Source organism: Athene cunicularia, assembly GCF_003259725.1.
Source record: "Athene cunicularia isolate RWA chromosome 7 unlocalized genomic scaffold, athCun1 chr7_part1, whole genome shotgun sequence".
Classification (NCBI taxonomy): Eukaryota; Metazoa; Chordata; class Aves; order Strigiformes; family Strigidae; genus Athene; species Athene cunicularia.
In genome coordinates, this window is record NW_020799107.1 from 34,948,844 (window position 1) to 34,970,263 (window position 21,420).

A 21,420-nucleotide genomic window follows, 5' to 3' on the forward strand; every position below is an offset into this window, starting at 1 on the left:
GCCTTTCTAGGGAAAAAGTGAGAAAACAAATTTAAATTAATGGGTTACACTTAAGAACTCATAGAACTCATTTCAGTCCATTTGATATTGGGGTTTGTTTGGTTTTTTTTTTGTTTTTTTTTGGTTTTTTTTTTTTTTAACAACTAGTCAGAAGTATTTAAAAAATACTAAATTTGATACTTCTTTCTGCCCACATATATGAAACGACCTCTGACAAAGGTTCCCTGGAGATCTTCAGTGTCTATCCTGCAGCCCAAGATCCTGTGGCATGCCCAAGTCCTCTTGGTCCACTAGTCAATGAAAGACATTTCTGCTTCTCTTACTGCCTTACTGTCCTCTCCTGGCCGTCGGGATCTCCTTGGTTTATACCTTCTGCCTCATCAGAAAAAGTTCACTTTCAGAGATCCTTCACCGAAGGATGCACCCAACCGTTAAAGTGAGCTTTCCTTTGAAAAGCTCACATCGTGTAAGAGCTCCAAACCTTTATTTCAGCTGCACAGGACAAATGGAAAAGAAAGGTAGAATGTTTTTGTTTTTTGTTTTTTTTTTTCCCAGGGAAAATCAGGATGTGTCTCTGACACACAATATTCTGAGATATATGCCTGACCTCCCAGAGGAATGCAGATACTGTGTCATGAACCCACTTAGAGCAAATGCTCTGTCTTTGCATAACTACTCTGGTATTGGAGGAGCTATTTCAGACCCATACTTTTATTTTTAGGACACGTAAAGTCACATATGTCATACATCCATAGTGGCTGTAACTATGAGAGTACTTACAGTAAATTCATGCCAAAGAATGGATGCAGTAAGGGAAACTGATCCCACAGAACCAGAGGAAAGAAGAAAGAAATCACAAAAAAATTAAACATCACCATTAGAGAGAGAAAAAAAAAAAAAAATTACAAGAGCCTTGTAGAATTATATTATTTCTCTTTTCCTGCTGGAAATACCTCTCTTGATAGTGTCTAAGCTTTTTCATAAGTTTTGTATTGGTAGATCTTAATCAGTTGTTAATACCCTTGTGCAATCAAATAGGTGGTTTTTTTTTTCTTTTGGTCTTTTCGAGAATTTCCAGTTCATGGAAAAATTCTTTCACAAGTAACTAAATTTCGACAGTGCTACATTTAATCCCATATAAACTGCTTCAGCATTCAACAGGGTCCAGTTCTTCCTGTATATCTCAAATTAGTTTGAACTGATGATGTTTCCAAATTTTGTGCTAAAAAAAAAAAAAAGCCTTTTTTTGTTGTTGTTGCAAAGATCATTCATGAAAATATTACATAAAATAAGTTTTAAATCTGAGCTTGGATAATTTCTACTCTAATTTCCTTGCCGCACGTCTCTCTGCTTTTTATCATTCCCCAACATATATTTGCTATAGTTGGTTCTATGTCTATATCATAATTCTCCCAATTCTACTTACCACTTTCCTAACGGTACCACTCAAATTACTCATGGAAATGGTTAAAGTCATAAATATTAGGTTTAGAGGTAGAGGTCCTACTATTTTCTGTGTGACCGTTCCTATATATCAGACAGGTACAGCGTAGAGGTCCACCTTCCACCTATTTCTGATCCTTTAGTATTTTGGCTATTGAAAAGATAAACTCTTAGACAGGTCACTAGAGCTGAGCCTGTTTTGACCCTGTAATTTCTCAGACCAAGCTGAGGGACTCAACGTATCACAGATGGAAAGGTGTTGGGAGCAGATCCTGAAAAAAGTAACTGCTAGACTACAAAGCCCAGACTACAGGTTATATATACTGTAAATAAACTGAATAGATATACAAATATACTAAATTTTACCAATTTAATGTCTGAGTTAATGTAATCAGAGTTTTCAAATATTTTTTTGATATTTGAACAGAGGAAAAGACTGACATTTCTTTGTGCCGACCCCCAAAAGGTGTGGAACTACATTAACCTTTGTATTATAAACATTTCAGACACCAGTTAAAAACTTAGGCATTACGTGCACAACTCTTTTGAAGTCTGACTGCTGCAGTTTACATTTAGAAAATGTAAAACCTGATACCCAAAGCTAAACCTACACACCAATATTAACACTTACGGGCTCCAGCTTCAGAGGCTGAACTAAACCAGGCTCAATTTTTGACTATAACCAACACAAAGACAGAGGAGTTTCATGACTCCCACACCAGCACACAGCGTTTTCTAATATACAGTTTGGCCCCCTAGCTAACTTTTGGTCTCAGTCTCTTATGCAGTGCTAATTTCCACATGTACAAGAAGACGTAGAGCAGATATCAGCCGGTATGTTGAGAGCAGCGCTTGCCGTGCTGATCACATTTTGGTCCTGTCCACGGATAACATTACGGGATGAAAGTCATCAGAAATTATTAAGATCCCTCGAGATCATTGCCAGACTGCGTGCCATCAGTTTAATCTTCACATTCCGGAATGTTAAAAATACACATAAACCATAGACTGGGATGTTTTAAAATCTTTTTTTTTTTTTTTTTTTTTTTTTTTTTTTTTTTTTTTTTTTTTTTTTTTAATACTGTTCTACAGATCAGTATTATAGAAGCAGATTACCAGCTACTGAAGTTGTGACCTCAGAAGCAGACTTCCAGATAAAGAGGGATTCTGTATATGGAATCGAAAGCTTTAGTCTTTAGCATCGCATAGCCTGCTCAACACTCACCAAATTCTTTTCTAAATCAATTTACACCAGCATAAAGCAGATGGCTAATAATATGGAGCAGCAAGTCATTACTCTCATTCATTTCACCTTATGAAAGTTATTACTTTTCTTCATGGTAAAGGAATATCTGAAAATTTTCACAAAATGCACCATAAAGCTGTGAAGTCAACAAATTCATCACTTATTGACTACTTTCCCTATTTTATTATCCTACTTTAGCTACCCCATTTTAAACTGACAAACGTCTAATATCTTCCCCTTTTCAGTAAGAAAATGATGGAGCCTCTTTCTGTTGGGCCCATTGCAGTAGCTGATGTTTAGCATGTACTGACTCGGAAGATGAACTTTCTGGATTAGAAAACCAGTAGTTTTTTTTACAAAGTGAACAAAATTTGAAATTCTCTGCTTTGGAAAAATGACAGTTTCTGCACCAAGGTTAGTGGCAGAAATCTTCAAATCATCTCTGATGCAAACAAGAAAGGCGTCCTGAGAGAAAAATATAAATTCACTTTGAGGCAAGTTTGCCAATGGCACAGAGAAACAGGATGCCTAATCTTTGGCTATGCACGATCTTCATAAATTGCCTGAGGGACTGACAGAAAGGGACAGAAAAAAAAAAACAACAGCTACAACCATTTTTACATAAGAACACAGGTGGCAGGAGACATAAGAATCATGCCCTCCTTATGCATAGCGTCCTTGTGGCTGGAGCGCTTGGGAAGAGTTTACTGCTTCTCTGGAGACTACCCTCGAGCTCAAGCTACAGATTAAGTAGGGAAGAGGTTGTCTCTTCTTCCAGACCTCTTCTTGCAGATGAACAACTGTCAATAAAGAGAAGACAAAGTTACAGGACAAGAAGTAGGTTTGCAAGATGGAGTCAAGCTTTGCGTCCTAATAATGAGGGCACTCGGTGTGGGGGGATGGAGAAAGGATCTTCTTGGTACTTTTCTGTTATCAGTGGTTTCACTCTAGCGACTGAACAACGGAGAACTGGCTTAAATCATACTCCAGGAGGCACGTCCTTGGGGTTCTGTCACAAGACACAGCCAGAATTGTAAACTGGTCAAAGCTTGTTTGTCTTGCAGGAAGTCAAAAGGTTTTGGCAGTAACATAGTTATTCCATTTTTATCTCCAGAAAATTAAAAGTACACCCAGCCTGTCAGGTTCACTTGAGTTATCTTTTATACACTATTCCACTTCAAAATGCTAGCAGTTTGGGGTTTTTAAAATAAAATTTTTAATTTTTTTTTATTTTTTTTTTTTAAATCTGATTTCAAGATAAAAAAGATAAAAGTATGGAAATAGAGAAATGCCGAGAGCGGGCTCTTATTGTGGTTATCACCTGGGAAGCTCCTGTGAGCCCCAGCAAAACGTGCTGAATCCATATCCCGAGTCCTTCATTTCGGGAAAGTCTCTGGGATTTTGGAGCCAGGAAGGTGACAGAAATCACATTCGTCCTGGAGGGTACCACGGCGTGGTACGGTGTGGCACTCAGCAGCCGGCGCTCATCCCAGCAGATCCACCCCCACCGCATTGCACAACTTTTTTCACAGTCCAGGCTAGGAGAGTTGGGGCCTCCCGCACCCCCAGCACTAGTGTGTCACCACATTTCTGCAAATGCAGATCTACCCAACAGCTCTGGCAGGTAAAGTGACCTTGTTCAAGTAATACAGAGGCCCTCATAAAATTGTTCTTTACAGATAGGATGGAAACTATCCCTCAGTCACTAATTACACACCTCGGATAACCGGTTCTATTTCAAGTCTCCCAGTGGATATTCTTGTGGTACCTCAGGCTACAATTTTGCTTTTTTTTTTTTTTTTTTTCCCAACAACTCTAACATTCTTCATTAATCATGGGGATGCATTTGGCATTAATGCAATAGAAAGACATTGTTGACCAAAATATAAGCTATTTATGCCTATGAATAGAGTTTCCTGGATTTCCTTACCTCACTCTTTAATTGTTGGTTGTTTGTTTCTTCTCATGTAACTATTATTGGTTTTCAGAGCAAAGCTGGTCACTGCATTTTGCATTGAGTAAACACAAGTCTATCTGCAGTTTCAAAATGCTAGAGATTTCTTAAAAGAAAACAACCCACAAACAAAAAACAAACCCAACCACCAAGTTTAACTTCATTTTTTTTAATAAAAACCAGTTTTCTTCTGATCTTCATATGATAATAAACTTTCCTAATATTTTCCATTGAAGATTAATACACTTCTCTAGAAAGTTATATCTAATTTATGTGACTTTAAGGGTCATGCTTTAATAACAATGATGAAACACGATTATTACTTCCTAATGCTGAAATTACAGTTTTTACATTGTAAATTTTTCCTGCTATGCGCCCTGTGGCACTAACATTTTTATCACTCCATGTGTTTCTAGTTTTAAAACCTTTACCCCTGCTGTTTGAAAAATATTTCTCATTTTCGTCCCCTATGGAGTACAGAAATCCCTAAAGGCAAACCATTAGTGATCTTTCTGCCTTTTCCCAAACACTTATTATGATCACCAGTGTTGCTTCCACTGCCTCATTGGCTTTTGGTAAAGTATGCAAATGAGATGTTCAAAATACACACTTTTTGCAACTGTGCAAGTTCATACTGATTTATAAAATGTGAAGGCTATTAAAGTGACTGAAAATGTCAGCAAGATTTATGCATGGGTGACAAATTGTATTGGAAATGCTCATTTTTAACATGCTGGCCTGGGTTCCTTCCCTTTTTTAAAAAGTATTGTGTGTGATACATTTGCTTTAAGGCCATTTGCCCCTCCCATCTTGCCATTTGTTTTAAATATACTCTGACAGTGACTTTTTGATCAGGAAAATAAACAAAACTATTCACACTGATTGTTTTTATCATGGAAAACATAAATTATTTTTCTTCTTACCGGTGCTTTTCCATTAAGGTATTTAAGGCATGACTTCCACCTTTGTTTTGTGATGAAACACTTGTGGACCAAAGAGATATCTTGCCAGAAAAAACACAGACATTTATCTGAAACAGCACAATTCTACAGACACTGGTATAGCCGAGTCCTATGTTTGGGTACACACACGAGTAACACTCCATTTGAGAAATCAAGGTTTATATTTCAATATAGAAACCACCCTGATACATGTAGGACCCAATCTGTGAGAGCAATGTTCACTCTCAAGCAACAATTCCATATCCAAATATCATAAAGACTATTGAAATATCGACACGTATATATATTATTGCTCTTACCTTTGCCAAACATGGATAAAGCAGACAGAGAATCATGTAAAAACTAAGAAACTCTATTTTATAATTGTATGATAACGAAATATATTATGAATCAATGAAAACACTAGAGTACATTTCACAATAGCAAGGAAATGATGGAGAAATTTATGAGGGTTCCTTTCGATTTCGGCACTGAAGGCAAAAGAAACCTTGTCCTTGATGTTAAAGAGGTTTAGGCCCATAAACACACATCATATGATCAACATATATAAAGGCAGAAATGTTGTAAAGAAAGAAAATCCACAAACTATTGAAAGTCTTGAAATGCTCATACATACTCTCAGATGCATAACGAGAAATACCGGCCTGATCGCAACATATTTATAATTTCTGTTGACATGTACAATATCACCTGACTTTTTTTAATAGCTTAAAACATAGCGTGTTCTACGCTACTAACATTAAGGAAGAGAAGCTGTGCTTTTGTGATTACTTTCTTCTGTTCCTGCGCATTCAGTTTGGTGCAAATCCCTTTTACAAAAGCTGAAACCAATGTTTGGGTTTATTCAGCAATCCCAGCGCACGAGGTTTCATGTCACCTGTCTGCAGAATCAGCCAACTAAACCATATGCTCAAGGTGTGTAAGTACCTACTGACCATACATATCAGTATTTCAACAGCATTTAGGGGCACATAAATGCAAATGAACCTTTTAATCAGCTGGTACTTGGGTTTCTTTTTTTTTTTTTTTTTTTTTAAATCAAAATCAGTACACATGATTGTACTTACACAACCAGTTCACTACATGAAAGAGCAGATCATTGGGGTACCCACAGCAACTAAAGATGCAATCCTCCTTCTCCCCAAATTCAAAACGCTTTAAAAGTTATTATATAATCCTTTGTATTGAAAAATTCAATACTGAGAACTTAATTCTACTTTTTATATTCAGATCAGTCAGTACCAGTACCATTATTGCTCTGATTTTCCTAATTAGTTCATTAAGTTGCATAATAATTGGTTTACTGCCACCCACTTTTTATGATGCTAGAACTGTGAAAATAAAATTGATTTAGGGCCTTATTCTGATCTATTATGCTTACTCACTCACATATCCTGGTGCTTGCTGCAGGTTTTTTTCCACTTCGTCTCTCAAAGTCTGCATATTTTCCCCTGGTTTCACTTAAAATGCAGCCCATATTCCAGTTTTATATAGGTGGGTTTCAGATGTGCATTTTAGAAAAATAAACAAATAACCAAAACATTGCCAATGGAAAACATCTGTCTCTCACCTTAGGAGGTCAAGATAAAACTCAGTGTGTGAAATACAACGTATGAATTTGAATTTATTTCCATTGTTAATGACATATATCAATGCCTTGACATAAGTAGCTGGCGCATTGTAATAACGGGGTACCATTCTAAAAGAGATGGCTTGTCGCTGAAATATCCAGACAAAAGCGTGATGCGCTATATGGAAAAGAATAGGGCAACTATCTGTGGCTACCCTGAGTAGCACGGTGTACGGTGGCGGTACAACAGAGAAGGCTGCACGTGAAACCGAGCACATTTCTCTCTGGAAGACAAAACTACGTAGTTGTACAGAGTGTCCGTTCAAGGCAGACACCTGGTGCAATAAGAGATACAGAAAATTCCAGTCAGGAAGGTGGTGGGGGGTTGGAAACAATTTAATGAGAACCCGTATTTAATCAACACTGAATTTATATGGATGACTGGAAGAGCACTTGTTTCTTTCCAGTATGTGATAAAGCCGTAGCCTCCTTGCTCTGGGTAGTCACAGCCAGAACAAAGCAGCAGCACTACACCAAAGGATGCAGGAAACGTGCTCAGATACAACGTACAGTCATCTGTGGATGTCACCGTTTTAGAACAGAACAGAATAGAAGCGAAATGAGCAGGTGAAGTAAATTGTTCTTCTGTCATTCCTGTTGCTTTCCCAAAAGCTACCCTGCCCAAACAGAACAAGGAGTGCTTCATCTCTTCATCCACTGTCTGAAAAACTCTGAAAATCTATATATTTGCTTACGATCTGCACACTCCCAAAACCAAAGCTTCAACAACAGCTCCTGCCATCTCCTCCTGTGCAAAACACAACTGAGGTCCGCACCTTGCAGCTCCCAGTGCCCCAGTGCAGAAGCCCACCCCCAAAGCGTACTGGTAAATGAATAAAACAGAATTGAAAAACAGCAAACAGAGGCTTTCATGAGTTTTTGCTGCTCTTGGTCTGCTTTTTTTTTTTTTTTTTTTTTTTTTTTTTTTTTTTTTTTTTTTTTGCAGTTTTTCGGAACTGTAGGTATACAGACGCTATGTAAATCTGATATTCCCTCCAACAGAAGTAAGGAACTGACCTCCGTGCATGTGTTTCACAAGTTAAAAGTTTATTGAGATTGCAAACAGTTTAAAATGTTATTGGGAATGCAATATGGTGCATTATATTCTCATGTTCACCAGATGGCTGCCTTAAACAAACGCCATCAGTTGCGCCACTAACGCTTCCAAATGAAGAGACGCGGGTTCGGAGGTGGATAAGGCCTTTCAGCAAAACCTGCCAGAAACACCTTTTCCCTCCCGGTTCCAATACACAATCACTGCATTAATTGCTCTGGACCATGAAGTCTCAAAACTTTTGTGCCAACTGACTGCTGTCCACCCTCAAAATTTCTCTCGGACGACAAAACAGTCATCAGAAATTTAGTTGAAAGCACTTCTGAAGTCACAGCTGACTGATTCTGACTGTAACCAGTTGTTAAAGCATCCAGATAACAGTGTCTTCAAACTACAATTTGAGAATAATTTGAGAACCTGTCAATCCCATTTAATATACTCATGACAAACCTGAAGCACAGCTCTACAGAGGAGATTCATCTACTGACACTGCTGCAGAACAAGTTTCTGGAACTTCTCTCTATGCTGAGATATGTTCATCTTACTATCTAGATACTAACATTTTCCGGGAAAAAAGGCTATCGAGTCAAGGGCCAGTTCTCACCATGTAATATTTCACTTAGATTACTCCATTTTCCCTCTTTCTCCCAGAATATGCTGAACATTTTTTCTTGCTGATGTAAATATTTTCAAACACTGCAATAAAAATTTCATTACAAAAGTGATTGAGATGTTTTGGGCGGTTTTGCTAAAAAGAGATGATTTGCACTTTTTTTTTTTTTTTTTTCAAATATACACTTGAAGGCAACTGATATGAAGTTAGTGCTGTAATAAAAATGTAAATAAAATTCATTATAGTTCATAGATTTCCTGATATCATCTTTAGTGACTCAATGTTATTGAAATACATAAAAATAAATATAAAATTATTTTGAGAATACATCAGTACACCTTATTTTATCATCATAAAATAATAATGGAAAATTCCTTCAGGAAAAAAAAGATGACATTTACAATACATGAATTTTCTTACGTTTTTCCACAAGTGTGATGTTACATAAAATTAAATGTATATAATTAATGTTCCTCTGTTTATGAGAAGCATTGCTTTATTCTTACTGCATCCAATGTCTTAATGCCAAGATATAATATAGACCCATTGGAGCCAATTTCCCCGCAGTATCACAACATTTTTATGGTTTCTTGTAACCATCTAAATCGTACTACTTGAATGATGTTTGTCAATGAATCTTTTAGCTTAATTGCAAGATGTCGTATGTGCTTCGTGACCTCTTTTTAAGGTCAAGTAACATTCATATCTCACTGGAGCAAATATAATTGTTAGCACTGAAATGTAGTATTCAGCGTGTTCTATGCTGGAGCTGACAGACATCAAGCTGATTTTGGATTCTCATTACATATTGTAATTTACTCTTAGCGTGTAACTCAGAGCGGACAAAGTGTGGCTCGGATTTACAGAATTGGATGATTTTTTTTCTTTTTTTTTTTTCCGAGCATTTCCTCACATCCATGGGATCACAGAGGAATTTGGGAGGTTAAGAGAGGTCTGTGCCCTGACCTCCTGCCCCAGCAGGGTCAGCTCTGGGGTCTGACCTGGTTGCTCAGGGCTTGATCCACTCAGGTCCTGCAAACCTCCCAGGATGGAAATGGCACGACATCACTGGACAAGCTGCTCCCCTTCTTGCCTGCCCTTACGGGGAAAAAGTTCCTCCTTGTATGCAGTGTGGAACTCAGCCTTTCCAGCTCAGTCCTGCTGTCCCTCATCCTCCTGCCCCACAGGAACTGCTGAGTAAAGGGAGATAAGCAGAGCCCTCAGCCTCCTGGCCACATCCCTGCCTCTACAGCCCAGGATGCTGCTGGCTCCTGCACAGCTTGATGCCCACCAGCACCTGGGTATTTTCCCTAGACCTGCTCACTAACCAGATGTTCTCCAGCAGAATTATTCACAAAAATTATTCCTTCCTGGGGCAGGATTTTGCATATCTCCCTGTTGATTTTCCTGTAGCTGAACTAGTGAAGTAGTAGTACTACTACTACTGAAGTAGTTCCCACTGAACTACTCCCCCAGCCTGTCTAGGTTGCTCTGAAATGAAGCTCTGCCCGTGAGTGTATCACTCGGATCCCTAGTCTGGTGGCATCTGCAAATGTGTTGAGAGTGCATCCCATCACCTCCTCCAGGTCATTAATAAAGCACAGAATAAGTCTCAGAGTGTTCTCTGTGCGTTCTATCACTTTTCATAGACGTCTAGGAGTTGGGATTTAATCCACCCATTAACTACTGCCCTCTCTGAGCCTGCTCATCCAACCAATTTTTGGTTGGTTGGTTGGTTTGGTTTGGTTCCCACTGCAGCTGAAACAACTTAAGCCCCTTCCTAGTCCATGTTGTTCAAATATTTCCCCACATGCTAAACTCTATTAGGACAATCGGTTAACCAAATTTCATGAAATCTCAGTGCGAAAGAAAAGCTAAAGTTTTAATGTCTCCACACACAGAATCGGCAGCTTCTACTGCTTGGATAAAAGTCTGACTAGGAGTATTATAAAGTCCTATAGTCTCTTAGTCATTCTGTGGTCTATGTCATACGGGAGAGGTGTGGTCTTGCAAGCACCAACTGAACACACGTTTAGAAACTGGGGAGTTGAATTCCAGTTCTATTTTTAACATTAATTTGTCATATGCATGGTCAAGGGGGACACTAACCTCTGACCACAGATCCAGAATATAATGTATAGACGTAAGGAAGTCGTAGCGCCAGATGAGAAATGCCATGACCGAACAGCACAAAGCCACGACCCAGTAACACATCGTTCTGCCACCTGAAAACTCTTCAACACGTGGCAGTGGGTCAGCACCCCCCCTCAACAAGCTTTGTGCCAGAGCAGGTACCATCAGCCCTCCTCCAACCAGAATAAGACCAGCAGAAATTTCTCTGAACTATAGAGCTCACCAGGAGTCAAGACTATGTACCCGCTGATGGAGAACAAATTGGTGTTGCTGGGTGACCTGGCTATGGCCACCACCGCTATTGATGGTCACATCACTGCTCCACAGCCTCTGCTTTCCCAGTCACAACGGAACGAGTCACCAAACCGAAGTCACCACTTTGAGACTGGCAGCGAAGTATCAGAATATTTCCTTTCTGAAAACATTTTTAAAATAAACTCTGAATATCGAGAATGACACTCTTACCATTGCTAAATACTCCGTGCAGCTGTAACATTTAACCCGGCCCTATAATTGGTTCTGGGCAGAATTGAAGAAGGATGACACCGAATCCACGGATAAATATTTTGTTTTTTTCTACAGTGGATAAACAGGCATCTTCTCTGTGCATTCCACACTGGATCTTCAAGCCTTTGCCAACTTGATTACACAATTCTTAACTAAATATTTGCCAACTGCAGCTGTGGTACTAAGTGGTGCTGCTTGAAATTTCCTTTCGCAAAAAGAAGAAAAACATTATTACAGCACTTTTATTTTTAACATCTTTTTATGAAAAAAAAAGTCTCCATTTAAGAGTATTAGATGGCATGTTGAAGTGAATAAGAACTTTAAAAAAATATATATACACCAATAATTTTATATTTATTGCACTTAATTTAACAAATTATTGCACAAACTACATAGACAGCATTTTTCCTGTGAAATTATTATACTTAAATGAACTTTTGACAATGTATTAATTACAAGGACATGACCACATTTATTCTGCTGATCCGGTAATTACATGCATTAAAGAAATATTTATTCAGAAACCATGTAGTGTACTTCAAAACAGGCTTTTTATTGCCAAGTCACATTTCCTGTATACAACTGCCTTTTTGCCGTTTATGAGCCTTTTTCAAACTTTTACAGAGGGCAGAAAGGGGACCAGAAATGCTTAGTAAACTCTGGGCTGACAACTTTCTCTGCACAGTTGAAGGGACGAGCAGTCTCTCCATCAGACATAGACCTCAGGCTAGATGGAGAAGTTGGGCCAGCTCTGTACAGATGTGTCCTAGCTGGGTTTTACACTGTTGTTTTATGAGAAAAAGGCAATAAATAGGTTCAATCATTTTCATTTTAGCTGTCACAAAATTAATTTTTCTTCTCCAGACATGGAATCCACGCAACCCAGCGTATCTGTTATTTCAATATGAAAACGCACAACGTTTGCCTTGCTGGGTGCGCAGGTAGCCCTGATAATAAAGATTTCTGCCACCGTAACGTGCCCGAGCACTCAGTATGTCTAGCTGAAATGGAAAAGCATTTCAGCCTTTGCCTTTTTCACAGAGAGAGATACAGAGTGATAGCCAAACTGGCCACCAGCTTTATTTGGCCGTTTGTGACGTAACCTTTGGGTTTCACTCAACATTAAAACCTGTGAGTGTCTAAAATCTGAAAGGCAAAGACTGGAAAGCATAGGACTCATCTCCAAAACTGAATTTAATTTTTATTTTTAGCTGGTGTAGATAAGCACTCAAATTCTCAGTTAGTTTCTTATTTTCTTTTAAGGCCATCTAGTTCTGTTGTATTTGATAGCCAATGTAAAAAAAATATAATAATAATTTTTAAAAAAATTATATATATATATTTTTTTTCTTCTCTGTTTTGTCACAATCTTTCCATTAAGCAAAGGAGAACGCCTTCACATTTGTCTAAATAAAAATAACGCATTTCTGTCCTTTTCTCTAAAAGGATGTTTCATAATGCCAGGAAACATATTTATGGACTCGTCTAGTAATGAGCTGTTCCTGACTATCAGCAACAGCCAAAGGTTAGAGCCACCTGAAAAAAAAACAACCCACTGCACGTTGAAACAACCTAATTCTGCTCTAGAGTTGTTCTTAACTGTTACTATATAGACCTGGCTTTGGATTCTTTTTAGCATGTCATTACTTTCATTTTAAGGAAAACTTATACAAGTGAGGAAAGAGTAAAATTTGGAATTCTGAAGGAACAGCCTTAATTGTCATAACCACAGCAGCCAAAAGAAACAGTTTGTTATAAAAGAAGGGACGTCACCTACTATAAGTGGTCTCCCACTAAGAAAATACAAAGGAAAGCACTAAGGGAAACAGGCACGGTGGTCCAGATATTCTGCATGGAAAAACGTGGATTTATGTTCATTCATGGTTTAAGCCTCTAAATTAATACATAGGGACCATTCCTACCCAAGTGAAAGGATTTACTCATGCAACTTGGTGTGCAGAATGTTATTCTAAGGTAATTAGGACTGTTCCATTGTATTTCTGCCTTAACTTTTTTAATGATTTTTTTTTTCTTTGACTGAGAAATCCTTTGAATTGAAGTGAAATGGATCAAACAGATAGATGGAGTTATTGTACTAAAAGCAAATGAATATTGACATAAATAATCCTCATTTACTTTCAAATACTACATTCTGATAAACTGACTGCCACTATAGCGTGGTTACTTCATAATCTCTATAAACCAGTTTAGAGGAAAAATACAGGCATTTTTGTTTTAAAATGCAGACTTATTTAATCATTTATTTTACCCATTACTAACATATAAATACATATGTATATTCCATAAAAAATAAAATCACTAAAATAGCGGGTTATTTGCTAGCGCTGACATCAAAAGAACTCTCTGGTGGAAAATACATCAAGCTGATCTTAGCATTACAAGCTCTTTTTCAAATCAAATTTTTTTTTATGCTTTTCATGATTTCTGGCAACTGATTTTCATAGCTAGCTAAACTTCACTGCTGTTGTTTTATAAATAATCTTAATTTCCTGGATAACGTTTAAAGCAGTGACATAAATGACTACTTCTCTCCATGCCTAACCAACAGTTTGCAAAAAAAATATAGTTACACAAAACACGACTGGAAGAAACCTGAGGAAAAATGACCAAGGACTTGGCTGGCTGATTCACATCTCCTTTGCAATACGTGGTTAACCTGCAACCCCTTCCAGCAAAAGTGCAGCCTAGGCCACATGCTCTATATCGCTACCAGGGAAGGAACCATTTCCCACCCATTGCCACAGCCAGCCATAAGCATTTTGTTAGGAAATTGTTACTTCTAGACAATTTTCCTGAAGGCTTTCCTTTTAGAAGCATTGGCAATGACCTAGAGTAAGTAGAAGACAATAAAAGACAATAGAAGTAGAGACAGGAGAAATATTTTTCAACTTCTGTTTTCTTGAGGAACTGCTTTGTTGTTTGCCCTGGCACCTAACAAAGATAATTATTCAAGCTATGGTACGTCACAGGTAGGGATGGAGAGTAAAGTATTTCAGTAGGTGCTTTCTGGAAAGAATAAAGAAGGGGAATGAAAAGCTTAAGGGGAAAAAAATGACAGTAATCAAGGGAGCTAAAGGCCATGACGGGCATGGTGGAGAAAGAAGAGATATAAAGAGGGAGGTGTGATAAGACTAAGCTGGTAAATGAAAATGCAGGAAAGAGAAAAGTTTTACAATTCATCTGGAAGCTGAATCCCGGCACTTGGGACAGAGAAGCGGAGCAGCCTGCCATGATAGTTTCAGGATGGGAAAGTAAAAAACGTTTGACGGAAAACGGACTACCTGCACCCACTACGACTCCATCTGATGTTGCCTCCAGCATGGGAGCCAGCTAAGCTTTTCTGAACGTGACATAAATATACGTTATCTAAGTGAAAACTGAGGCAGATTTTCTTTTCTTCTGGTTACTGTTAACTATATGAAAAGGCCAGTAAAAAGTAAAGAGCGTGCTTTCTCAGAGTAATTGCCACGATAGCTGACAGCAGTGCTAGACTTTTTTACTACAGCTATTAAGGCAGGCGCTGTAATGATCACTCTTATCCTTCTTTAGACATCCAAAATAACAGAGGCACTGGTCTTGAAGTCGCATTATGATACCTGCATGAGTTAGCTTAAAGTCTGGCACACAGAACTGAAGCAGAAATTCTAATTTAGGAAGGAAATAAAGGAAACGGTGACACCCACTGCAATGAGGTCACAATTCATCTCTAAGCAATTTGCCTCGAGTTGTACTGCAAGACAGCCAGGCAAATAAAGACCAGGTGGTTTAACTCCCAGTCTTCCGGTCAAAAAAAAAAAAAAAAAAAAAAGAGACAAAGTTTCCCTAGTGAATAAAGTTGGACAGGCGTTTTCTACATCGACGTTATCTAGCGCTGGTCCCTGGTGTTAGAGCTGGCTCTCGTCCTGGCACGCAAGGACATGGTTGGAAGAGCTGGAGCCACCAACTTAGTGACAGCAGCAACTGAACACACCTCTCAGAGCGAAAAAAGTCTGGTGTATAGCTTCGGGGAATTCATCACTGATAAGGCTTATTTGGGAACTGACCGAAACCTTTCTCTCCTCAGGGTTGTCCCAGTAATATCCATACTGACTACTTAGGCTCAAAAATCCCTCATTAGTGCATTTGAATACGTTAAATGCTTCATTCATCCTTGCTCTATTCCCAACTTGTTTTGTGACCTTGAGAAAGGGATTTTTTTTTTAAATAATGGCCCTCTGTAGGTCATCCTCAGGTTTTTCCTAGTTTAATATTTCAGCAGTAAAGTGACTGTTATGTACCTTACAATAACCGGTGCAGCACCTACGGGTGAGGTTAGGCTTTACTTCTCATCCCTTTGCAAGAACAAGAACTATGACTGTCAGACTGGACAGATTTTATTTCTCTCTCTTAAGAAAAACCAACAAAATCAAACAGACGTTACGTTTGGTTTAAAGAAAACAACAAGCCATTTGACTGGAAAACAATGTCATTGTGTGATTTTAGACCCTTTTACTACTACAACAAACATCAATTTTGAATATTGAATAACCACTGCAAGGTGGATCTAAAGTGGATGTTGCTAAAGGTTATGCAAATGTAGGGAAATTATAATTCTATCTCAATGTCATTACATGTGTCTACTTAGATGCACATTTTCTGCTATGTTTAAGTTAAACAAAACACTAAATGACTGTGTAGTATGACATCTCATTAATATGTTTCTATTCACATCTGTGCCTTTAGTATAAAAAATAGGCTGTTCTAGTGATAAGAGATTAAGTCCTTTAATTAGAAACAAATGACAAATCACTGTTAACCCCATGTGATGCTTTCTAAAACTTCCATCAAATATTCCCCTTAAAACATTATTAAGCACAAGTTCAGCAGATCTACTTCCTAGAAAGTGCTATTTAACAAAACCCAGGCAGGATGTTAATACTGAGGCCGAATTACAGGTTGCCAATGCATTTCCTGCAAGGGGATTGACAGGGGATCATTTTGTTATGGGGCCACCTCCAGCGTGTTGTGACAACCAGTCATTACACCTCTGAGCACAGCACTCAGCTGTAGGTTTCTACAGGATGCAAATAGCTCCAAATGGGTTCAATTTAGAGATAGCAGATAATGTATCATTCACTTCTTTAAGGTAGAAGCTTTTAATTTTCAAGGAAAAAGGAAGAGGAGTACATTTCAGTCTCTGGAAATAAAGATCTACTTAACAAAGCACGCCAGAAAAACTGAGAGCAGAAACAGCTATCATAAAAATACAAAGCTTAACTTGCTCTTTCCACTTGTCTCAGAGACGTACAGGCTGTGTTAGTCAGCATCCCTATTTATTTAGGATGCCGTACAATTGTTCATTTAAATTCTCTGCCCTGCAACTCATGACAAATACTAGGACGTAAGATTTTATATTTGCACAGCAACCCTTTCATCTTGAGTAATCCCAACAGATTTTTGCAAAGTACCCATGCATAAACTCAAAATGGAGAGCAATAAGGACAACAAATACAGGGCATAGGCACAATACTAGTTACAAAAAATAGTTTAACAAACAAACAAACAAACAGGGATAAGGAATGTTCAACCTTTTTAAAAACGGCCACGTTCATGAAACGCAAGAAAGCATATGCTAGTCCAAAACACAAACGTACTTCCAGCTTACACATTTTTAAAAGTGCTGTCCGTGTAGGAAACAAACAGAAAGCTCTAGGTATGTAATGGGCAACAGGTTCACAAAGTTTTGATTGTAGCTTACATACTTCTGCCATCTTTTTCCTGCCAGTAAGCTCCAAACACATAAACAGTACTGTAGTTGCTCAAAGTCCACTTCTTTAGGAAAAATTCTACAGTTAAATCAAGAGGCCTTAAGTGTCTGTGATTAACAGATCTACTTGTTCTCTTTCTCCTCAATTTCTGTTCTATGTGTATATATATATATATATATATATATATATACGCATATATACATATATCTACCTAACTAGATATGTGTGACATACTTTTAATTATCTTATATCTATAATAACAGGGGGCTTTGTTTTGGTTTGGTTTGTGGGGCTTATTTTAATGAAATACAACTACCTACAGAAAGACACTTAAAAAGCTATTTTCCACAACTACCTGTCCACCATGGGCTTTAGCAAACAATCCATACAACTTCAAGAGTTTGTGTGTTTATTCGGGGTTTTATTCCTGATCATTCGCAACGCAGTGATTTAACAAAAATGGAAGCTGCCATCTGTCAAAGCCAGATTAAAAAAAAATATGTTTGTGTATTGAGAAATGCTGGCCAAAGATGCAAAAGTGGGTGAACTTCTGCAGTCTTACTGTAAATACAGCCCAAAAGGGTATTGACCTGATGTATTAGAGAGCTGGAGATTTGGTATCAAGTGCATTTCTCTTTGTCTTCAAAGTAAAGGAAGGAATATGCAAATCAAAAGCCAAAGCGAATTAAAGGTACTTTGTAACTGACATTTTAATTATCTTGTTTGGATACTGTTCATTTTATTTATTCTTCTAAATGCAAACAATTCTGGACCACTGTATAAATATTATCTCCATTGGAAGCCTACAGTACCTCTAATAAAAATGTACAATTGCTTGGCTACCAAATCCAATGAGACTTATTCTAAACATACTGTATTCATTATAACAATGTAGTCCTGCGTAACACACAAAAGACTTTGGAAAGAGGGCACAGTTTAAAACAGGCCAGTGAAAAGATGTAATTAGAGCTGTGTGGGCTTGGCAAAACCCTCTCGACAAACAAGCTTGAGGTTACATTTGCCAAAGCACTCCAGGCTTACTGGGGTTTCATTACGGCGAGGAGAGCTTAATTCTAGTAAGTATCAGATACAATAGGATGTAATCAAATATAAAATAATAATAATTTAAAAAAAAAAAAAAAAGTGCCAAATGGGAAAGAAGAAACTGAACCCTATTCAATGAGAGCGCTAAAATATAACCAGCGTATTAACCGGCTGTGCTACAAGTGATTTCAGCAGTTTGTTTGGAAAGAGGAAAACCTGCAGATGAATTAGTAGGATTATCGTGAGCAATCTATTTTCTGAAAACATTGTCAGGGCCCTTGTCTATGCTTGGACCGTGCCCACAAACGTACAGAGAGTTTCATATCTCCTGATCTGTGCAGAACCTTTTGAGGAGCGCAGCGCACACACACAAAGGCTCGCTCAGGGCTTGCTCACGTGGCATCCGTTAAGTTATTTGGGATTGTTTCATCTTCAAGGGGGAATTAAGGTTTCCAAAAAGGAGCACGTAAACAACTCATCCAGCTTTGATTGCCGTTGGATGAAGGCAGAGAGCAGAGCATGTATTTGAAGAGTTTTAAAAGATTTAGAGATTCAGAGGGAAGCTGCAACTCTTAGTGCTGAGGCACAGCAGACAAGGACCTTCCTGTCCTCCACCAAGCACACCGCTCTCTGCAGGAATATTCCCACCTTTGAACAAGCAACGTCCTCAACACTGAGTGACATCACTGGGAGCTGGTTTCTCCTTGGAAAAGCTGGCTTCCAACCGTTATCCTTTAGAAGTGCCCCAACCTGGACCCAACATATCTGGTGCAAGTCCACAGCTGTCCAAACCAGGATGCCTTGTCTCTCATTTGGCCCACGTAGCTAAATCAACCCCCCAACAAACTACAAAAGGTGCCATAGCTGGGTCTCTCCCTGTCCCCGGCCCTAGGTACATGGCTGTTCTGTCCTCTTGTCTTGCTCCCATGGGTGTCCTGAGCAAAACGGTCCCTGTTCTGAAGCAGCCTGTGCCCAACCCCACTGCCCTTCGGTCTTTGCAGCGGACCTTGCCCTGCTCTATCTGGAATGGAGAAGGACCAGCCATAGAAGTACCTGCTATCAATCAAAAATGGAGCATTTTCCAGCATCTGACAGAGTCAGAGCAGAAAGGCAGCTGTAATAGCTCTTGGTCCCCTTTTGCTTTTCCATCATTAGAAACAGCTCCGAAATACTGCGCCCAGGCAATACACCACCAGGTAAACCCGACCTCACACATCCACCTCCTGGTGTCTGCAGACAAGTTCTTTGTTAAATGAAACTGAATTTCATTTCTCAGAGAACAGACTTTTCCCACATCGACTATTAGCAAGAAACAATCAAAACTGTCCAACTCGGCTAAATTTAGGCTTGAAACCCGATATTCTGACTGTAAGTGAGACACAAGCTGGAAAGGTGCAGCATGCTCACACACCTAATCATTTCGGTGGGTGCTGTGTGCAGCTCGTCAGGGTGCCGTGGGGGCCATCACACCACTTCAGTTTGGATGCCTAAATATAGACCTGGGAACCTAAATTTAGCTTCACTGCCTTAAATTTTGGCTTCGAATTCATTTGGAAATGAAACAGAGAAACCAGTTGTTAAATCACAACCTCGGTCAACTGGAAAAAAAAAAAAAGAAAAAAAAAAAAAAGAAAGAAAAATAAAAAGGGGAAAAAAAAAAAAAAAAGGCAGAATCCTGTATGATGCTACTGCATTACACCTCACTACAGGAATTGGTGTGGTTTCAGCAATTTCCCTGATTCACTCCACATTTCTGCATCACTGGAGGAAGGCTCGGGCAGCCACCGCTGCACTGGTGTGACTGGTGCGAGCCCACGGTCTTGCTGTGCCACGGCAGAAACTCAGCTCTGGCATCCCACAGACACGCTGGATGGCAAATTGATGGGGGAAAAAAAAGCCCAGGGATTTCCACCCTCCCAATCCCTGCTGGGGAATGCAGGGCTGTGGCATCCCCAGCACCACCAGCCTCTGCACCATGGCTCAATTTGCCCCAAATTGGGTCCAATAAGTGTGCTCCTGTGGGGTAAAGGAATTGCTTTCAACCCTTCATAGCCCACGAGATATTTTGTCATTAGGGACATGTCAGAAAGGTGGTGTATAATCACAGTAATCACTGTGGACAGCTGTAATAATAATAGTAATAAGAATATTTAGATATTTTCATCTTCAAAGCACTTTTAAAACATCTGCTAACAGATCTCCCCAGCTGCTCTTTAAAAAAGACAATAATTATAACTCTGCTGACACTCAAGGGTGGCAGAGATTTCTGTGGGGATTAATGATGTTGTTCTCATCACAGCCAGGCTGTGTTGCTGCCATTTTACAGATATGAAAACCAAGGTTCAATGGAAATGAGTGGTTCATCCCATCCTACCAAGAAGCTGTGCTCTCAGACCTGTTCCATCCTCCAGCCCAACAGGAAACAGTACACTTGGTAAAAAAATTTTAAGAAATTATAATCGGGGGACGACGACAACAGAGGAATAGCCAAGAATCTATATTTTGTGATATTTATATATATATATATATATATAAATATATTTTTTTAAGCTGATTTAGGATTTGCAGTACCCCAGGATTTTATTTCCCGTGCACTCTCACCTTGGGGCCAGGTGGGACATCTCGGGGAGGAATAAACCATCTCTACTGCTCATGACCTCTTTACCTCTGGTCCAGGAACACCTCCTGCTTCTGGTGGGAAATCTGCAAATTGGACCCAAAAGCAGAGTCATGACATGCCTTTGAATAGACTTGCAAGTTTATTACAATGGCATTGCACAGCTCTGGTCTTCCCTTAAAATTTAATTAATAGTTTAAGGCTTGCAAGCTCCTTTATTTGCCCAACCAAAACCTAGCCATTTATTTTTGAGGAAACTCATGCTAGGGTTCAAAATCTGGACAAGCTCTTTATCTGCAAGGAGTTGCAAGGATGTCTCCTAAGCATGCCATGTTAATGTAAGATTGACAAAATTGCTGTGGGTGCATACAGCAACGTACCAAGTTAACTTGTATGCATATTAGTTTGATTTTAGTTTTAACCTTTTTTTTTTTTTTTTTTTTTTTTTT